The sequence below is a fragment of the Pyrus communis genome, chromosome 17, assembly GCF_041283825.1.
Source record: "Pyrus communis isolate YQ-2024b chromosome 17, ASM4128382v1, whole genome shotgun sequence".
NCBI classification, from domain to species: Eukaryota; Viridiplantae; Streptophyta; class Magnoliopsida; order Rosales; family Rosaceae; genus Pyrus; species Pyrus communis.
The window spans coordinates 14,944,318-14,963,296 of NC_142581.1; the positions used below are offsets into that span (position 1 = coordinate 14,944,318).

At 36.0% G+C, this 18,979-nt stretch overlaps 1 long non-coding RNA gene and 2 pseudogenes across 3 annotated transcripts; all 3 read left to right on the forward strand.

The window, feature by feature from the left end:
* Positions 1-4,608: 4,608 nt before the first annotated feature.
* Positions 4,609-11,936, forward strand: LOC148689529 (uncharacterized). The gene is made up of 8 exons (XR_015958599.1): positions 4,609-4,995; positions 5,130-5,283; positions 5,767-5,835; positions 5,934-6,025; positions 6,367-6,419; positions 10,314-10,426; positions 11,342-11,388; positions 11,628-11,936. It is a non-coding gene; the product is annotated as an uncharacterized LOC148689529 (long non-coding RNA).
* A 437-nt stretch (positions 11,937-12,373) lies between these two features.
* LOC137749197 (uncharacterized) lies at positions 12,374-15,255 on the forward strand (annotated as a pseudogene). The gene is made up of 6 exons (XR_015958598.1): positions 12,374-12,932; positions 13,055-13,095; positions 13,906-14,069; positions 14,187-14,290; positions 14,386-14,549; positions 14,638-15,255. The product of XR_015958598.1 is annotated as an uncharacterized LOC137749197 (transcript).
* Positions 15,256-15,400: 145 nt separating this feature from the next.
* On the forward strand, positions 15,401-17,632 carry LOC148689530 (putative hydrolase C777.06c; annotated as a pseudogene). Its single transcript, XR_015958600.1, has 8 exons — positions 15,401-15,934; positions 15,967-16,043; positions 16,179-16,299; positions 16,514-16,590; positions 16,714-16,769; positions 16,897-16,955; positions 17,028-17,074; positions 17,196-17,632. The product of XR_015958600.1 is annotated as a putative hydrolase C777.06c (transcript).
* Positions 17,633-18,979: the final 1,347 nt, after the last annotated feature.

Below are 18,979 nucleotides of genomic sequence, written 5' to 3' on the forward strand. Positions count from 1 at the left end.
CTTGGCTAGTAATAATTGTAATTGGATGACGTCCTCCCATTGCTTAATGTGATGAAAATTGTATATCATACTTGTTTGTCTTGTGGGTTGTATCGAATGTAACAACCTCACTAAAATAGTGATAAGCCATGTGGGATGGAGCATCCACTCAAAAGAAATTAGTTGCTCTTCCATTTTCTTCACATTGGATTGCATAAAAAATTATGGATTTTTAGCTTGATTTTTCCAAAAATAAGTAAGCACTGACTAAGTATCACCTCCATCTAGTTGTCTATGTAGAACATTTCTCAAGTGGTTATAGCTATCTATATTGCTAAAGCCAATATATGCACCACCAAGAATTGAAGAAACTTTTACGATTGACAAATTTTCTTCATGAAATGTTTTAGTGAGAATTCTAGCAACTTTGGGCATAACTTTATTTGACTTCATTTCCATTCTTCTTTCTGGTGTAACTAGTTTGTGGTTATGAACGTCTTTGAACATTGAAACTTTCCATTTGTTTAACCATCTATCATGCACTGTTTAACCATCTATCATGCACAATTCGCATACTTGCTTTATAACCATATTTCACTGTAGAACAATTCTTATTCATTTTCTTCATAATCTTAATCTCATGTTGTCTATCTTCATTCTCTTATGAAGGCCTATGTATTTTCCCTTGATGTGCACAAACAAATTGTCACTTGTTATATCGTATGAACGACTTGTTGTCTTGGATGAAGATTAAGTTCGAATCCAAAATCCCCCTTGTAGGCCATAATCTTGATAATAGTTTCTAGCCTCTTCCATTGTTTCAAAAAGCATCCCTAGATATGGAGCTTTCAAGCCTTTTAAATTCTTATTTGGAATACTTGTTTCAACATTCTCGACTTGAACCGTGTCTTGTACCTATTAACATATATTAATCATGCTTAATGATCCAAGTTAAAAAATAATGATAAATATATGGATTGTTAAAATAAATAGGGACTGTGGTCATAGGCATTTGGAATTTTAGTTATAGAATAAACAAAAGGCTTAAGTTCCGAACAATCTTAGTTCTCCAGATGAACTACTGACATAAATGATGATGAAGTACAACTATAAACTTTGATTAAAATAAAAACCAAAGGATATTAAATTGAGTACATACTTGAGCCATGGAGGGAGAGTTTGATAAAAAAAATCTACCACGGCCGTCATTTTGAATGAGAATAGATTTTTTTTTTCTTCGAAATGTACGATATTCATTAATAAGAAATGGACGTACATCAATAAGGATAGAGTGCTAACAGAGGTCTTCGATAAAAAGAGTGTCCTGCACCAACATAATTAATTAGGAATTACTATCCTCAATGAGAAGATCAAGAATTACATCAAGGGGTTCCTCAAACCAAGTCAATAACTCAAGCTCAAACGCGCAAGCCTGTGTGCCACCTTGTTCGTCACCCTTCCACTTTGGCAATGAATGAATAATTGAACGCATGTCATTTAGAATGTTTCCAAAATGCGAGGTGTCATCACTTCCTTCATTTTTTAGTCCTGCCATCACAAGCAATGCATCACCTTCAAGAACCAAAGCTGGGAATTGCCATTCCCTGACAAACATAGCCGCGTCCCTTGCTACCATCATCTCAACCAGCTGCAAGGAGCAAATGGCAGTGTGTTGTGTCGCCTTTGCTGCTATAAACTCTCCCTTCTCATTTTGAATCACCACCCCAACACCGCCTACCTCATGTTGTTCATCCCAGGCCAGTGATGATAAGAAAGAAAAGCTTGTTAGGTTTGCATAGGAAGAACGTGAAACGTAATTAGAGTTTTTGTTAGGGAATTGTTATTACCACTCCAAAAATCTCATTCATTCCAAACTTTCTATATTAGAAAAGAAAAATACACTAGTAAGGAGTGTAGAATGAGATTTTTGGAGTGCCAATAACACTTTCCTTTTGTTATTGCTATTCACTGATTAGTAGAAATAAATGAGAAAAATATTTGATTGAAATACTTTCCAAAAAAAGGATTAGATGAGAGCGAGAATTTATAACTAATGATAGATGAGAGAGAAAGAAAATTATAATTGTAAAGTTTTATTTATATTAAATATGTATTTTTAGGAAATAGAAATAAAATTAATTGCCATGTCAACCTACATCTCAATCCTTAAAAATGGACTAATCTAGTAGTTCAAAATTTGTGCAAATATTATGTAAAAAATATAGTGCCACGGTGGATGGATCCCCCAAAACAACAAAAGACACACACACACAAATATGCATGCATACAGACATACATACATGCATGCATGCATACATACACATATATATATATATATATATATATATATATATATATATTTCTGGTTCGTTGTTGATTATTATCTAACAGAGCTCTCTACATCTATATATAGAAATGGTGTGAAGTACAAATGATTTATTGTAGGTGACTCATCCTCCACGTGGTTAGTTGTAAGTGAATTATTCACGCTCATGCTTTAGTATGTTCATGAAATAATCATTATATGGGGTCATCCATAATTATAACATACAAGGTTTTAAAAGATACTAGGCACTAGTCAGGCAGTGAACTGAAGCCTAGCGTCTAGGCATCTAGCGGACTGAGCGGATTTAAGTAAATTTATTATATATTAAATAAATAAGTGTTTGTTTATATTTAAAAAAAAATACATCTATTGGAATGCATAAATTGGAAACATAATGACATAGATTATAAAGTACTAGAACATATTGAAAACATATGAAAGAAGTAAAATGAGTGTTCATCTAAGTATTTAACAAGTCTCTTACAATTTATAATAAAAATAAATAAAATGCAAAATGAAAGTTATCTATTTTCTGTATAAGTGAGAGTCGTGACTTAAGTAGGTACCTAGGTAGTATAAGCGGATGCCTAAACAAATATAGGCGTCATTTCTTAATTTTTAAATGACTAAAGATTAATCAGAGCGATTATCAACCATCCGTCATCGATTTTTTGAACAGTAACAACAAATAATCACTTTTACATGCATTTTACTTGTCAAAAAGATCTTTGATCAGTAGGACAATATTGAGAATTTCCTCTATTTATAAGTAAAGAAAAAGATTCAAAGAAAATCTAAAAGACCAGCCAACGACGTCGTAGCATAACGTACTACATTGTCTCGCCAAAGGCTTCAATATTATTCTCTATTCTAAAACTAGGGAGCAATTGACTGTTCATTGGGCTACAGTCAATTGTTTGCCCCTCGATTTCACGCTATTTACAACAAAACCATCAGATCTGAGCTGGGTTAGGAAGGTAATTCCCAAAATTTAGGGGGTAATTTTGTCCGTAGGATTGAGCCGAATTTCACTTTATTTACAAAATTGCCACCGCCTTTTCTTTCCCTCTTTCTCTCTCCCTGCTCTCTCGATAACCATCCATCAAATCCCCCGTTCTTCCCTTTTCTCACTCTGTAACCCTAGCACCGTTTCTCTCTCATTTCTCTCAAATTCGAGACTTCTCTCTCCATTCTCTCAACCTAGCCCCAGCGCTGCTCACCCGATTCCTCTTCATAATCTCAGTTAAATCCATCGTCATGGGACCTTCTTCCTCAGACCTTCATGTGTACGTTACCTTTTCATCTAAATTAGGATCAGGGTTCTGAAATTAATTTCCCCCCAATTTTCCCTCTCTCTTTGCAATGGAAGAACATCCATCGTCTTCCTCATCTTCTTCTTCTGCTGCTGCTTCGACCAGTAGGAATACTTCAGGCGGTGCTGCTGTTGCTGCCACTGCTGCTATGACGTTTGAGAGCTTCGCTAGTTCGGGAGGAGGACGATGACAATCAGTGCTACCAACACACCCATTTCTAGCATCCGGAGCTGGAGCAAAACCACGAAATCGGCACTTCGTACGGTGGTAATATGCCGATGAGGTGTCAACATGATTACAGATGACACGTGGCGTGGTCCTGCATCATCGTCCTCCTCACCTTCTGGTTCTTCGGTTTGTATCCAATTGTCAGATTATATTTTGGAATTTTGATGGCAATTCATTATTTGATTATCCATAATTTGATGGTAGTTGGATGTTCTGCAACATAACCCATTTTTTTTGCTCTCTATAAAAGTTGTTTTCGTTCTAATTTTACCATTTTCTATTTTTTACTTATAGGCCTGCTGCTTTTGCGGTGAGGAATTTGAAGGATATGTGCTTCTGAGCAATTCCTAGGCACTAATCACTCACCATATCCTTTTCCACTTACTGGGATTTTCTTAGTTTGAACTATTTTCTTCAGTTTAATTCAAAACTTAATAGTTATTTAAAGTGTTTTATCCATTTTTACAATTACTCTCATAAATTGTACCTGATTTGTGGTTCGGTGGGATTGAGGTGATGGGGACGATTCGTGAGGTTGCAGCCATAAGATATAGGGCCTACGCGTGGGGTTTAGGGGTTTCACGGGGGGAGAGTTCCAGAGGGAGGGGGTGCACACGTGAATTGCAGAGGGAGAGGGAGAGGGAGAAAGAGGGGGAGTAGGGTTGCTGATTTGCTATATTCAAGTTCTTTATTTATTTTTTTTTTTTTTTTTTTTTGTGACAGGTTGAGAATGTGAAAGCTTTGCTGGAGGTGGAGGTGAGAAGTTTAATTTAATTCATGATTTATTGTTGTTGTTGTTTTTTTTTTTTTAACTTTATTTTTGTGGGATTGTGCTGTTCTGGGGAAACAATATTAAATTGAAGAAAAGTTTAGATATTTATGTAATTGGGATTTAGAGTAAGAGATGAAGAACTTAAAGTGATTGCAAAATTAAAAGCTTAGAACTTTTTTGATTTGGAAGCTAATTTTAAATTCAGTTAGCTGATTAATTAATAGAGAAGCGTATAATGAATGTGTGATATGTTTTTCACTGCATATGAGCAGACATGAATACTGCTTCAGCGGCAGCAGCTGCTATATGGTAGGGAGCTGAAGAATTCTGAGATGCTGGGTGCTCTTAGTGTCTGAGATGCTGAGTCTGCATTCTACGTAACTTTTCTTGCAGTTACATGCTGATGAAATAGAATTGAATTTTTTCATTCCCTTCTTTTTTTTAATGCAGTTACATTTATATGATGATTTGCAGCATATATTCATCTTTTGGTTTCTAATTCTTCATGCAGTCTAAGCCATGAAGGATTTGATAAACCCACAATTGATAACAATGTGCGGCCGCACCAACGGTTTTGGACAAGGGGTGCCCCAGATAGGATTTAGGAGATTTGGTTTAGGGTTTGCAGAGAGAGAGAGATAGTGGGTGATGGTGAACAGGCGCAAGTATGGTCCCTTAGTCCGGGATTCACTCTTCATCGTCCATACTCTGTTGCATGCTCAGATAATTGTCTTTTTCAATTATATTTTGTACTAAAATCTCTGTTTTTTTATTGTTTCTTGCATTTATATCTGCGTGAATGTGCTGATTGAAAGCCCAAAAAAAAAAAAATCCAAATCTTTTTGTACTGTTTTGTTAGGATAGGCAGCATGGTTTTTGGTTTTTTTTTTTTTTTTTCTTTTTAAATTGATTGGGGGATTTTCTGGCCGTCTATTTATTTGTTTGCCCTTTGGTTTGTTTTTCATTATGGGTTCCCCTCTTTCATTAGAGAGTACAAAAATTCCAAGGGTAAACATCCAATCCCTTGCTTCGCTTTTCTGTCCATAGCTAAGAATTGGTGAAATAAGTGTGGTTCTTGGATCTGCGGTCTGAAATAAGAAAATTGTCTATTCTCTGTGCCAACTAATGTATCTGTGATTTCTTTGCAGGACGCTACTGCAACACTCAAGTCCGTTTGGAAAATGGAGAGCACACGACTTAAGGATCTCGGACCCAAGGTAAAATTTAATAATCTCTGGCTCCCTTGACTAATGTACGCTTGCATGCACTAGATCTGTGAATTTTAATTATGCATTTGCACTCTCTGTGCCAAAAGTTTTTAGATCCGAAGCGGTCAGGATGAGAACGATTTGGAGCAAGTGACTCAAAAAGTTAAACTTCGATATTGAAATTAATGGAAACCCATTGGTATGATTTCTTCATCTGAAATTTTTGATTGCCCAATTGGTTGTTTCATCAATTAATTGTGTGCAAACGTTTATGTGTAATTTTTTTGCTTCTTCCAATTAAATGGTAAGATCAAATTAAGCTAAGAACTTTGGATTTTGTAAATGTTGTGTAATTAAATTATTCATATTATCAATTAATTTTGATCAAACATTTCTGGGTAGTTGTTAATTTCCCTCAATATTTGATAATAATTAAATTAAAGCTGAGAACTTTGTATTTTGTTCATTACCTGCCGTAGATTTTACTTGACAGAGAAAATGTAGTTTCCTTGATATTATTCATGTTTTGTTTTCTTTCAGATCCCGTTGTAATGGGTCTCTTTGGAAAAACAATTCTTAAGACCAATTGTGAGGTTTGTTCTTATATAGTACATGAGTGTCTTTATAATTCTTTTGCATAGTTGTTAGTATTTGTTGTTATGATTGGTGTTGTCCTACATTTTGGCCTGAAGAAAATGAGACACTACTTTTGATAAACCATATTGAGAGTGAAGGAATCTCCTTTGGACCTGGTCATGTTGGAGTATATTTCTACTAACTTGGTACACTATGGAAATTCATGGACTCTTTTACTTGCCCCTTTTTATATGTATTTGTTAATTACATGACAAAGTTTTCAATCCGCTGCATTGCGCGGGCATGAATCGGGAATTGGCCTGTTCATGGCTACAGTAAAACAAATGCCCCTCGATTTCACCTTATTTGCAAGAAACCCATCAGATTTGGGGTGGGTTAGAAGGGTAATTATGAAAAGATAGGAGGGTAATTTTGTCCGTGGGATTTGGGTGCCCAGCTATACACGTGTTGGGCTGACCATTACATCGGGTTGCATTCGTGGGATCGACGGCTGTGTGTGGTGGGATTTGGTGAGGGGATGGGTTAGAGAGAGCCTTCAGCTTGTAGGGAAGAGAAGGATGGAGAGAGAGAGCCTGAAGAATTCCACTACTTATCCTGAATGAGGGTTAGCTGTGCAATTCCAGTTCTCTCTCCAAAAAAAAAAAAAAACTCTGCTTTCGTCGCTCTCGACTTCTGCTTCTATCTCACATAGGGTAGGGTTGCTATTGGTCAGAAGGAATGGGTGTGAGATTCGGTGAGAGGAAGGAAGGTGAGTGATAGGAGCATATTCATGCGACTTAAATGGCTTGTTCTCGTGCATTTACGTTATGTTTCTTTAGTTATTTTAGTACTTTAAGCTATTTTCGTGTGTTTGTAGGTCCAAAGGGCTAAAGGAGCAAAAAGATGCATTTTGGAGATTTTTGGAGCACTTTTGGGCTAAGGATGGATAGCTTATGCTTGGAGCCAAAGTGTTGGACGAAATTGAAGACCTAATTGGAGCCAAAGTGTTGGAACCTTGTTCTCTTTAGTTTTAGGACATTTAAACCTTTCCTAATCCCAATCATGCCATGCATAACACACATCCATTCTAACACATTGTCATTTCACATGCTTTCCTATTCAATTAAATCAGCCACATGCATTCATCATCATAACCTAGCTGTCATTCCACTTCATTGCACATGCATCTTCAAATAAATCAGATTTCCATCATATTCACATGCATTCCATCTTTTAATTTAATCACATGCACATTCACCTTGCTTTGCAGAAAATCCACTTCATAACACATGCATCTTGGCAGATTTCACATGCACTCATGCACATTCACCTTAATCATTCACATAGCTTTAATCCACATGCATTTCCACCTAGATTTCCACCTCACAACCACCAGAAATCAACCAAAACCGTGCATTCCCTTTCATTTCTGTCAAAGCACATGCATTTCCACCCTTTAATCACATGCACAAACAGCACATGCATCTCCCATCACCATTTCAGATTTCCACCAAGTTCCTAGCTGTCATGTTCCCCCCATTTCACCTATAAATACTCATTCATTCTCATTCATACACAACTCTTCCACCACAGAAATTCATCCATTCACTCCACCATTCCTTCCATTAACACACCTCAACTCATTCACTCTTCCATTTTCAGAATGTAGACATCAAACCACCCTTGTCGTGCCTCTCCCTTACAATCCAAACACCATCCTTCCATTTTCACCACTCCCCAAACCATTCACACCATCAAACTATCCCTAGACCTTGTGCTACAACGAAGAGGAAGAGAAGAGTGCCTAAACGTTCATACAATTCAAGTTTGAGTTGTTGGAATGTTTAGGTGTTTCTTTGATTTCAAGGTTTAATGTCAATATTCTTTGTTTTGTACGAATGAGGAATGGAAGATAAGAGGGCCTAAACGTTCATACAATTCAAGTTTGAGTTGTTGGAATGTTTAGGTGTTTCTTTGATTCTCTTTGTTTTGTATCATAAGGAACTAAACTCCCCCTTGGTTGGGGGGTGATTCGAATATATGTTTATGCTTGCATTTTGATTTGATTACTTCTAATTGCGTTTCATAAGTTGTGATTCAATTTGTTTAACCGTTTTATTGATAACTTATTTATGTATGTTTATTGAGAGTGCACGCTTAATTTTCATGCATGAATATGACGCTAGAATATAAGTGAGTTTCACCTAATAGTTACGAACTTATATTCATAAGTAGTGGAGGTTGCTTATAAACAATCGCGTTAAACGAATTCTTGGCAAGAGTTTCATGCATTCATAGTAACGAATGCCTCGTCAACACTTATAATTTTCATAGAGCGTAATGATTCTTGCTTGTACCTCTTCTATGCATTCATGTTGAGGACTTGTGGGGAATGTTTTGAATTGTCGCATGCATCATCCAATTCAATAACGTTAGGAAGATTTGAAGGTTAATTAGTGCATCACGGTTAACTTGGGGTGTTGAGAATTCATGGTTTATTGAAATGCAATTGGAAATCATTTTATTATGCAAGTATAACATGTATGGAGATGAACCCCTTAGCCATTCTATCATCCATTCATTCCATTCCATCAAATTCGTTTTACAATCTGTTTAGTTTATTAACTTGTTTTGTTATTTCAATTTTCGTATAAATCTAAATCCCCCTTTACTTTAATGTCCAATTTAGTTAGAAATCAATTTAGTTTGTGCTTTTAAGTGTTTTGATTCATTTTATTTCCCAATTTCGTCCAGATTCACCAAAGTGCTCAAAACTGCCCAGAAAGTGATTTTTAGGCAGTTTTGAGTGTTTTGGGTGATGTTTGAGTCTTTTGGTTTGTTTTAATGTTTTAAGTGTTTAGTTTTACATTCTTTAAGTTAGTTTAGTGTTTTATATTGTGTTTTTACGTTCTTGAGTCAAGTTATTACTTAATTTCGTCCAAATTTGTGTTTGTGCTCAAATCTGCCCAGAAAGTGGTTTTTAGGCAGATTTGAGTGTGTTTGTGTTGTTTTGAGTCTTTTGGTTTGTCTTAGTGTTTTAAAGTTTAGTTTTGAATTCTTTGAGTCTAGTATAGTGTTTCATATTGTTATTTTACGTTTTTGAGGCAAATCCAAGTGGTTAACAATCCCTCCTAATCCCCGGTCCAGAACGATCCCTACTTATACTTATACTACAATTGACAAAAAGAGGGTTTAATTTGTGTGCGTATAATTCTCGCATCAGTGAGGAGGAGGGAGATGGGCTCAAATAAAAACTTCCTCCCCTTCATAACCTATAGACTCAGCACTCATGGAATAATCATGGATTATTGTTGAGGTAATTTGATTGTTTCCTCTTTTGTAAGTTCTTTCTGTTAGTTTATTGTTTTTGAATTTTAATTTTTCTCTTTTCCGACTTGGAACAGTCGCCCTCGGGTGAGAGAATCATGATGTGACCATCATATTCTCTCTCATATCTCTCAACAACAAAATCGCGCAAGGCTTTGTCGATTTATGTCAACTCTAACCACGGCTAGCGTTGGGTTAGCTATCGACCACCCCCTCTCCACCTTCTTTTTCTTCTTCCGCTTCTCCCTGTGCATTCCAGTTTGATTTTAGCTCAGGTACGAATAGTGGAGTGAGAGTGTTTGGTTTTTGGCTTAGCTGGTCTCACCTCTAAATTTTCAACCTTTACACGATTTTCCCAATTGAAAAACCCTAGAAATTTCTGGGTTTTACTGTAATTATTTAAATCATTGTCAAAAATTTATTTTTTTTTCTTTTCTTTTATGTTATGTAATTCACACTGGGGTCTCTGCATATGTATATGGGTTATCGTAGGAAGGTCTCAATTGGGGCTCTCAGCAACATAAAGCATCGAGTTTTGTCTTCAGAAATTCAAGACTCTTTTGTATATATTGGTGGAAATGCAGAGATGGGTGCTCTTTGTTGCTGCCCTTGCGTTGAGGAATTCCAAGAATATGCGCTTTCGAGCAATTCATAGGCATTGCTTATGTCTGAGATACTTCTTCCACCAGCTAAGTAGGTATAAAAGCCATGATCAACTCAATACTTTGTCGGTTCTCCCGTTCAGGAACTCTCCTAGGAAATTTACATAGTTTTCTATTATCAGATGCATTTGGTTATATAAATGTGTTTAGATTTATTGTCTGAAAAAGAAAGGGCAGTGGACCATAAATTGGCATGTCAATTGGAAACTGAGGAGCCTGATGCAACTAAACAAATCTGTCTGCTTTACTTCTAAAAATTTGTAATGTTAATGATGGCTACAAAGTAAACTGTTCGAAATCATCTATCAGTTTTAAGTTTCGGCCAACGTACTTGAATAGAAAGACATTTTCAAGGTTATTGTTAAATGAAAATGTTTTGTTTCTTAAGCATATTAGAAAAAAAAAAATCATGTTTCATTCTAAGTTCCTGTTTTTTCCCAGTATGTCTAGAAGTATGAATTTTCCTTTTGATTGATTATACTACTGTGTTCTCTCTCTGTAATTTCTTTTTTTTTTCAATTTACAACACTTTTAAACATTGAAGAAAACCTAGGATTCTGTTTTTATATTTTTTGTGTCAAAAAACCAAGGATTATAGTAAGGTTTTCAATTTACAAATGGTTTTTCTGTTCGGATTTTCTTTTTGTGAGTTTTGTGTATGAATTTGTAGCATGATCTTCCACTGCATCATCCAAATTTTGCATTTGTAAATTGTCAAAGAAAAACGAAGTATGAGGAAATTATAGGAGATTGTGTCGGCTTTGGCCATGAAGGGTATCAACAGATTGTTCCCCCATATAGGTGATTAATCGTTTTTCAGTATGTGTTCTATTGGGATGAGAAAGTGAATGAAAAAAATGATTTTTTTATTTGTTGGTTGATTTGGGTATGGACTATGTATTAAATTATTATTTTATTTTATTTTTTTTGGAATTTTGTGTAATGTGTAGAACCAGCAATGCAAGAGCAGGATCTGATCAGTCATGCCCGAAAAGAGGTTTGTTTCTCAAATCACATTCATGAGTTTGATTATTAATGTAGTTTGGAAGGCTCTTCAATATGATTTTCTATTTTCTCCTTTCCAGCATTCTCTTTTTGGTTTTTGGAGTATGTATGTGATTTGTAGTTGATCATAGAATAAACATTAATAAACACGAGGTGCAGCAATTAATTTGCATCCTTATGACAACACATGTATGAGAGTGCATTCGATTTCAATGTGTGCATGTGTGACAGGATGTGTCTGCTTGCTGCTGCTGGGTATGCTTGCTGCTGTTTCTCGCGCTATTAATTTTTTTTATGTGTGTTGATTTGATTAACAATTCAAGCGTATCTTTATTTTGTTGGTGTGTGTTGCTTAGCAACCAGTTTTATATATTGGTTTTTTTATTTGGATTTATAGCACTGAGGGTATAGGTGAACAGTGAAGCGGTTTGTATGGGCTCATGTATCTTAAACATGTTGTGAGAAGTGAGAATTTTGTTTGAGTGTTTTAGACAATCTGAAGGAATATGTAGATACTATGATTTGGGGTTGCTTTCTTAAACCATGATAAAGTAGTCCAAGTAATTTTAACATAGATATCATTTTTTATGTAATGCATGAGTATATGAAATGTTAAGACGATAATATATCATGTGATTTAAAATTCAAAGAAAGACAATGAACCGTGTTTGATATTTTGTTTGTCTTGATTTGTTTAAATTTGGGTGTTTTTCAGTTGGATTCATGGGTTTTGTTTAAGATATCATTTTTGGTTTATAAATGGTTTGCCAATGCAAAAGTTTGCATCTTTTCTTTGTTGGATTCATGGGGTTTTCTTAAGCTTTCAAGTTTTTAGTTTTTATCAAGAAATTTTGGGTTTCATTTATTTTTCAAACTAGACACTTTTTTGTTAAGATTTTCTTTATACTTCAGTAACTGATTGCTTCTTTACCTGCAAATTTGACTTCTGTAAATTTTCAGGTTGTACCCGCAGCGAAGCGCAGGCAATTTTTCTGGTTGATAACTGAAAATGCAAAATTGAAATGTAAAATTGACGCCCGATTCTCCTTCCACGGCGCCGTTTCAAGCCAGGGCTTCTCTGCAACCACAAAACTCCCAATTCCAATTACAAGTTCCAACACTCTCGCTCTCACAAAAACCCTAGCTAATAAGGTAATGAACCCGAATCCTAATCTTAGGGTTCATCGTAGTGATTTCACTGAGAGTTTGAGCTTCTCCAATGGCATATTTGCAAGCTAAGCTAGGGCTTAGTAGCCTACAAACTGATTCCTTTGCAGGTCAATAGGCGCAGAAGCAAATAGGGGCCTAAGACCCAATGGAAGATTACCCTGAACGCAGTCGTTTCGACGACGACGACCAAATCGCATACAATGGAAACGAAGAATTTGAACAACCGGCAGAGCAGCAATTTGAAGAATTTGAGCAGCAATCGGAGCAACAATTCGAATCCGGGCATGGATTTCAATCGAACCATAACGTAGATGCTGAAGGCAATGATTTTAGGGATTCGTTCAATCATCGCGATTCAGCTGCGGGGTTAGTTAGGTTTTGAGTTTTCAAGCCGAGGTTTTGATATTTTACAAAAATTTTGATTTTTGTGAGTATGATTGAGAGTAGCATAAGGTAGTAACATTTGGGTTTGTTTTCTTATGTGGTAGAAAACTGTTTGTAGGAGGCGTTTCTTGGGAGACCACTGAAGGTATTTTGGTTAAGCTTTCGATTTTAGTGGTGCATTGAGTTTACTTGAAATTTGAAAAGAACATAGTTTTACATCTTGGGTCTTGTTGAGGTCATGGATTGTACATTTTTCTTTTAATCGGATTGGTGATCGGGCCAATTTTTGTGTAAAGCTTTTGGTATTCAAAATGAAATTGAATTTATTAGTTTGAGATATCGAAGAGTTGGAAGCCTCATATGGCTGGGAAATGTTGCTTTACTTTTCATCTTACATTGCAGATGTCGTTGTACGTCCGTGCATAACATTTACCAGATTAGTTGTGTTTATTTATTCAATATGGCTGTCTGGTGTAATTTTCGTGTGCACCATTAGAATTACGGTGGTGGTTGGGTAAAACTATCCATGTGAGGTGGAAAGACTGGGTGCCCAAGCAAGAAGGATTTGAACTTCACAAAACTTCGTTGCTAGAGTTTTCTGAAATTTCCCCTGGATGAGAACAAATTAAATAGTTTTTGTTTCAGAGTTTCTATTAAATGCTATTGGGACGTGTAGTTGTCTGCTATGATTTCCATTTAGTATGTGTTTGTTACTTACTATCTCACATATTTCTGGCTTTCTGCTAAAGTACATCATAAAACAATTTGCATCTCAGATAATATGATTAGATTATTTTACTATTTTTATGGTCGTGATGCCATTTTGATGTCCTTGTTAGACGTCACTTTCTTTTATGAATAGTAACGGTTCCCCATGTATCCTCACCATTAATAGTATAAAGGGGAGATCTAGTTGTTTCTTCATGACTAGTATTAACGGTGATTTTCCTTTCAGAGAACTTTTCCAATTACCTCAGCAAGTATGGAGAAATAGCTGATTCTGTTATAATGATCGACAAACATACTGGGAAGCCAAGGGGATTTGGGTTTGTAACATTTTCGGATCCAGTGGTTGTTGATTCAGTTTTGGAAGTAGAACATGTCATAGATGGCAGAGTGGTAAACATCTACTGCTTAATAGTGTAATGCCATCATTTTCCCAAAAATTGAAATGGATTGTTGGATAGTTTCGTCTAACTCAGCTCCCTGAGTGGTGATAAACTATTCTTGTACCAGGTAGAGTTGAAGAGGACAGTCCCCAGGGAGGATATTGGGTTTAAGGGGGGCATCGAAAAGAAAGAAGATTTTTGTTGGTGGCATACCAACGTTTTTGACTGATGGCATAGCCATAGTAGAACCTACTTTATATGTTTATTATGATTGCAATGAAATTGTTTTTTGTTTTCAATTTTGACATTATGTTAAAACATTGTAGACGAGTTGGGGGATTTTACATACGGTACCGTTGTTGAGCACCAGATTATGCTAGATCATAACACCGGGAGGTCTAGAGGATTTGGGTTTGTCACTTTTGAGAACGAAGATGCTCTTGACAAGATATTTTCTGAGGGAAAAATACATGAACTTGGAGGCAAACAGGTACAAGTCAAAAAATGGTTTGTTTATTTTTTCATGTATGGACTTCGGATGAGATTTTGTAATCTCTTCACCTTAATGTTGAATGTAGGTGGAAATTAAGAAGGCTGAACCTAAAAGGGGTGGTGGCAATTTCAGTGGCAGTGCTGCCAAGTCATATGGTGACCTAGGTGGTGCTGCAGCTGGTTATGGTGCATATAATTCTGGAAGTCAGCACAATGGAAAAATTGGCATGGGATTTGGTGGGATTGGGTATGGCCCTTACTGTGGCTACAACAATTACGGTGGAAATTATGCTGGAGTTTATGCAGGTTTCTACGGGGGCTATGGTGGAAATTATGGTGGATATGGATATGGATTCGGTTATGGTGGACCCATGTATGGTAATGCTGGATATCCAGCCGGTGGTTATGGCATGCCTGGTGGTTATGGTGGCAATACTGCCTATGCGGGTGGTAAAGGGTATGGAACTGGTGCTGCTGGTTGTGGTGTTAATAGTGGTGGAGGCAGTTATGGTTCTGGTAGAGGATACGATAGGAGTGGTGGTTCTACGATAGGAAGATATCATCCGTATCAAAATTGAGGAAATTTTTTGTCCAACTTCACACTTTTGTAATCAGTGTACACTGACTATTGGATCATCAACAAAATTGGCTGTAATTCTGAAAATTTTGTATGTTCATTAAAATTGTCGTAGTTTGGCCTACAAGGAGTTCATGATCTCATATTGCCTCTCACGTGTGACACATCTAAATTATCTGGATTAGTTGCAATAAGATCAGATACTAACATTGCGTGTTATGGTAGGAAACTTCAAGATAAAACTTTCAGACGTTGATATTGAGGACTGATTTCTTGTGGTCTATGAAATTTTGGTGTTTTGGTACTGTAATACCACTCTCATGTATTCCCTAGATTTATGCATAGGATGTTACGTAGGGCCACCCCTGATTGTTGTAGTTTCGATTTTTCAACATGTCTTGGATAGTTGGATTCAAGTTTTACATATCTTGAAGTGTCCTTTTTGGACTGTTGAAGTAGCAAGACTATGTTTTTCTTCAGCTTCTTTTATTCAAAGGGTTTCTCTGTATTCAAGGACTTACATATATGGTTAAATTAGTGGTGCTTCCATTAATATATGTGTGTAATTGTCTGGTATTTGCCTTGTCGTAACTAGTTGTATTTCTGTCAGGATAAGAACAATTGATGCGGTTATAATTACTCATTCTCATGCTGATGCTATTGGACATCTCTGTCATGAACACTTTCTAATGTTGTCATTTAAACTATTAACAAACTTACGATGGTGCTTTAGATCTTTTTCTCTCTTTTCTAATTCCTTTTAATTGACATTAATCATCGCTGAGGCTCTATTTCTATGTCTCCAGGTCTGGATGATCTTCGTGATTGGACAAACAATGTCTGGATGATCTTCGTGATTGGACAAACAATGTCCAACCCAGCATCCCGATCTATGTTCCCCAGCGTGATTTTGAGGTCCGAGCATCTTCCTTTCTTGCATTCCATTGAATAATGGGTAATATACTGATGCTTTCTTTAATCGTGTCTTCATAGCTATTTAATGTGCACCTTTCTTACACATGTGTATGAAACTGCGACAGTTATTGGCAGGTAATGAAAAAGACTCATTATTATTTGGTGGATACAAGTGTGGTTCCTGCTGGTGCTGCAGTCTCAGAGTTGCAATTTAAATATCATACATGAGGATCCATTTGTAGTACAAGATTTGAAGGTCAGAATTTATATCAACTTGGTTTATATCGACTTGAGATTTTCTTAATTCATGCTTTTAACGTAGGAATTGATTGACTTAAGACATGTAAGAGGAGTGAAAAAATGTATGTCTTGACCAATGTAGGAAGCAGTTGAAATTTAACAGGAAAGTTTTAGTAGAAAATATTGTCACTCAATGAATCTATTGTATGACTTGCCACTCTTACCAACTTTTTATTTTCAATGCTGTGTGGCATGGTCACGGTTATCGCTCCTTTGGATATCGTTTTGGTAATGTTTGTTATATTAGGTAGAGCTTCTCTTCCCGCAAATGCAGGTCTCAGATAACTGTCATTTTTATGCTTGTACTATCATATTTTATGTAGTGTTTCAATAGATAGCTAAATTGCTAATCATTAGTTTACATTTACAGTGAAGGTAGCGACATAGCTGAAGAAACTTATCCACTTCTGAAAGACTGCGAGCTCCTATTCTGGTGCCTATCCCTCTCTTTCACAACATGCACCCACACATTCATTGGTTATTTTATAGACCCAACTTTTACACAAATGCATGACAACTCTTCTTTTCTGACTGGGCTGATAAGTTGAATAATTTCTTCAGGATGCTTTACGGCCAGATCGGTCTTCTTCCACACATTTTGGACCCCCAAGGGTAAGCTATTCTGTGCCTTATTGTAATGATCCATCTTCAATAAGCTTTAAGATTTATCTACTTCCTTTTCAGGCTTTGGAGGAAGTGCGGAATCCAACCAAGAAAAACTTTGTTCACTGGTATGTGTTTGCCTCATTTTGTTCAAGATCAGTTGTTAGTTGTTACTGTTTTAATGACTACCGCGGCAGCCTATATAGAAATGAAAAATTCTGCTTCTTTTCGTTGTTTGCACCGATGAAGGTATGATGCATCTGATGGATCATGAAAAGGTGAACGATTATCTTTCAAAATTGAAGGAAACAGAGGTTCTTGATGTACAACTGAGCTATGATGGACTTCGTGTACCAGTAACGTTCTAGCCGCAAAATGACTTCACATTTGCATATTGTTTTCAATTTCTAGTTGATCTTTCATGAGCCCTGCATTGTCAATTTCAATTGCCACTCATTCTACCGAACTTTTTCGGTGGTTATATCTTGCAATCATCTTGATTTTCCCTGATGCCATTCACCTAAAAAAAAGTAGTGACATACATGTTACCATTGCCATTTTCATTTTATACTACTGTATGATGTAGTGCTATTTTGATGTTGCTTTAGTGTCTATGAAATTTCGGAAATTGGCTGAAACGATGAAAATACTAATCCGATAGTTGAAATTATCACCTTATTAGATTTTATTTTGTCATCAGTGTCATCAGGTTGATAATGTCACCAATATTAGATAAGTATGTTGTCGTTATTTAATTTTGATCATTTCAGCAATTGGAATTCGTAAAATTCCCCATAGGCAATTTTCCACAGAAGTTTTGAAATTGCGTGGATCATTACCAAAGTGAGAACCTCGTATTTTTGCAGTTTTCGTTTTCAAAGTGGTCAGCATAAATTAATAAAAGGGAGTGATTGCAAATTTCAATGATCAGCATGCATATGGAAACTGAAACCTTCAAAGTTTATACTAAATTCTAATGGCTTCGTGATCAACCAATCAACGACAATTCTACAAAGATTTTGAACACATATTTGGTTGGTTTCAACATGTTTAGGTACCAAAAGGATGGAACAAGTTGTCTATTGCCCGAAAGGTTGGGAAATATTTTTGTTTATCACGAACACGACTTGATACATTAGATGTCTTAATATAAGTGGTTGGAAGGTTTTTTTTTTTTTTTTTTTTCAAGTATCCAACCATTAATACTACACGACATTAAGTGTACCGGATCGTATTCCTAAGATACTAAAAAATTTCTCAATGGGTAGGTTACTCATACGTCGCGGGGTTAGACCGTCTCTTAGTATAAACGGTAGAATATGACTTGTACTAAGAAGATTCACAAATGGTTTACCGTGGTCCTTTTTTTCACGTGTGTTTGAAGCACACTGAAAGAAGACTCGTGCAACAATTAATAGGGTGCCTAGTGTGAAAGGAATTTGTGCTACATGATTCTCCTACGATTCATCATATGTATGTGTATAGTCCCATGATGTGCATAAACTGCGAGATTTATCTCCTTTCCTCTTTGGCGTACATTAACTTCAGAATTGCTCGAGTATGCCAATTAATTTAGATCAGAATTTATATATCTTCTTATCCAAAAAAAATGTAATTTTTGTTGGACTTTGGTATTTTATCATTATAATTTTCAATATAGAAACGAAGATATAAAAAAACACTAACAAAACACTAGCCACCTTTGTAAATTGTGAATTATATCATGAAATTATTATGAGTCGTCTATTATAAAACGTACGAGGGGATGAATAATATATATATAATAATCAAGGTTTTGGATGTCAACTAGGTAACATATCAATTAGGATCACTTGTAGAAAAAAAACAGTTTGCATGACGAAACTTTATGCGACAAAGACAAATTTGTGGCTTAAATCATGTTCGCGTGACTAAAATAGGAATATGTCGCACAAATAATAACATCTTTACACGACAGAGGAATTTCTTTGCTCGACAAACAAAACCCTTCGTTGCGCAAAAGGGAACAAAAAAGGTGGGTATGATGCGTTTTT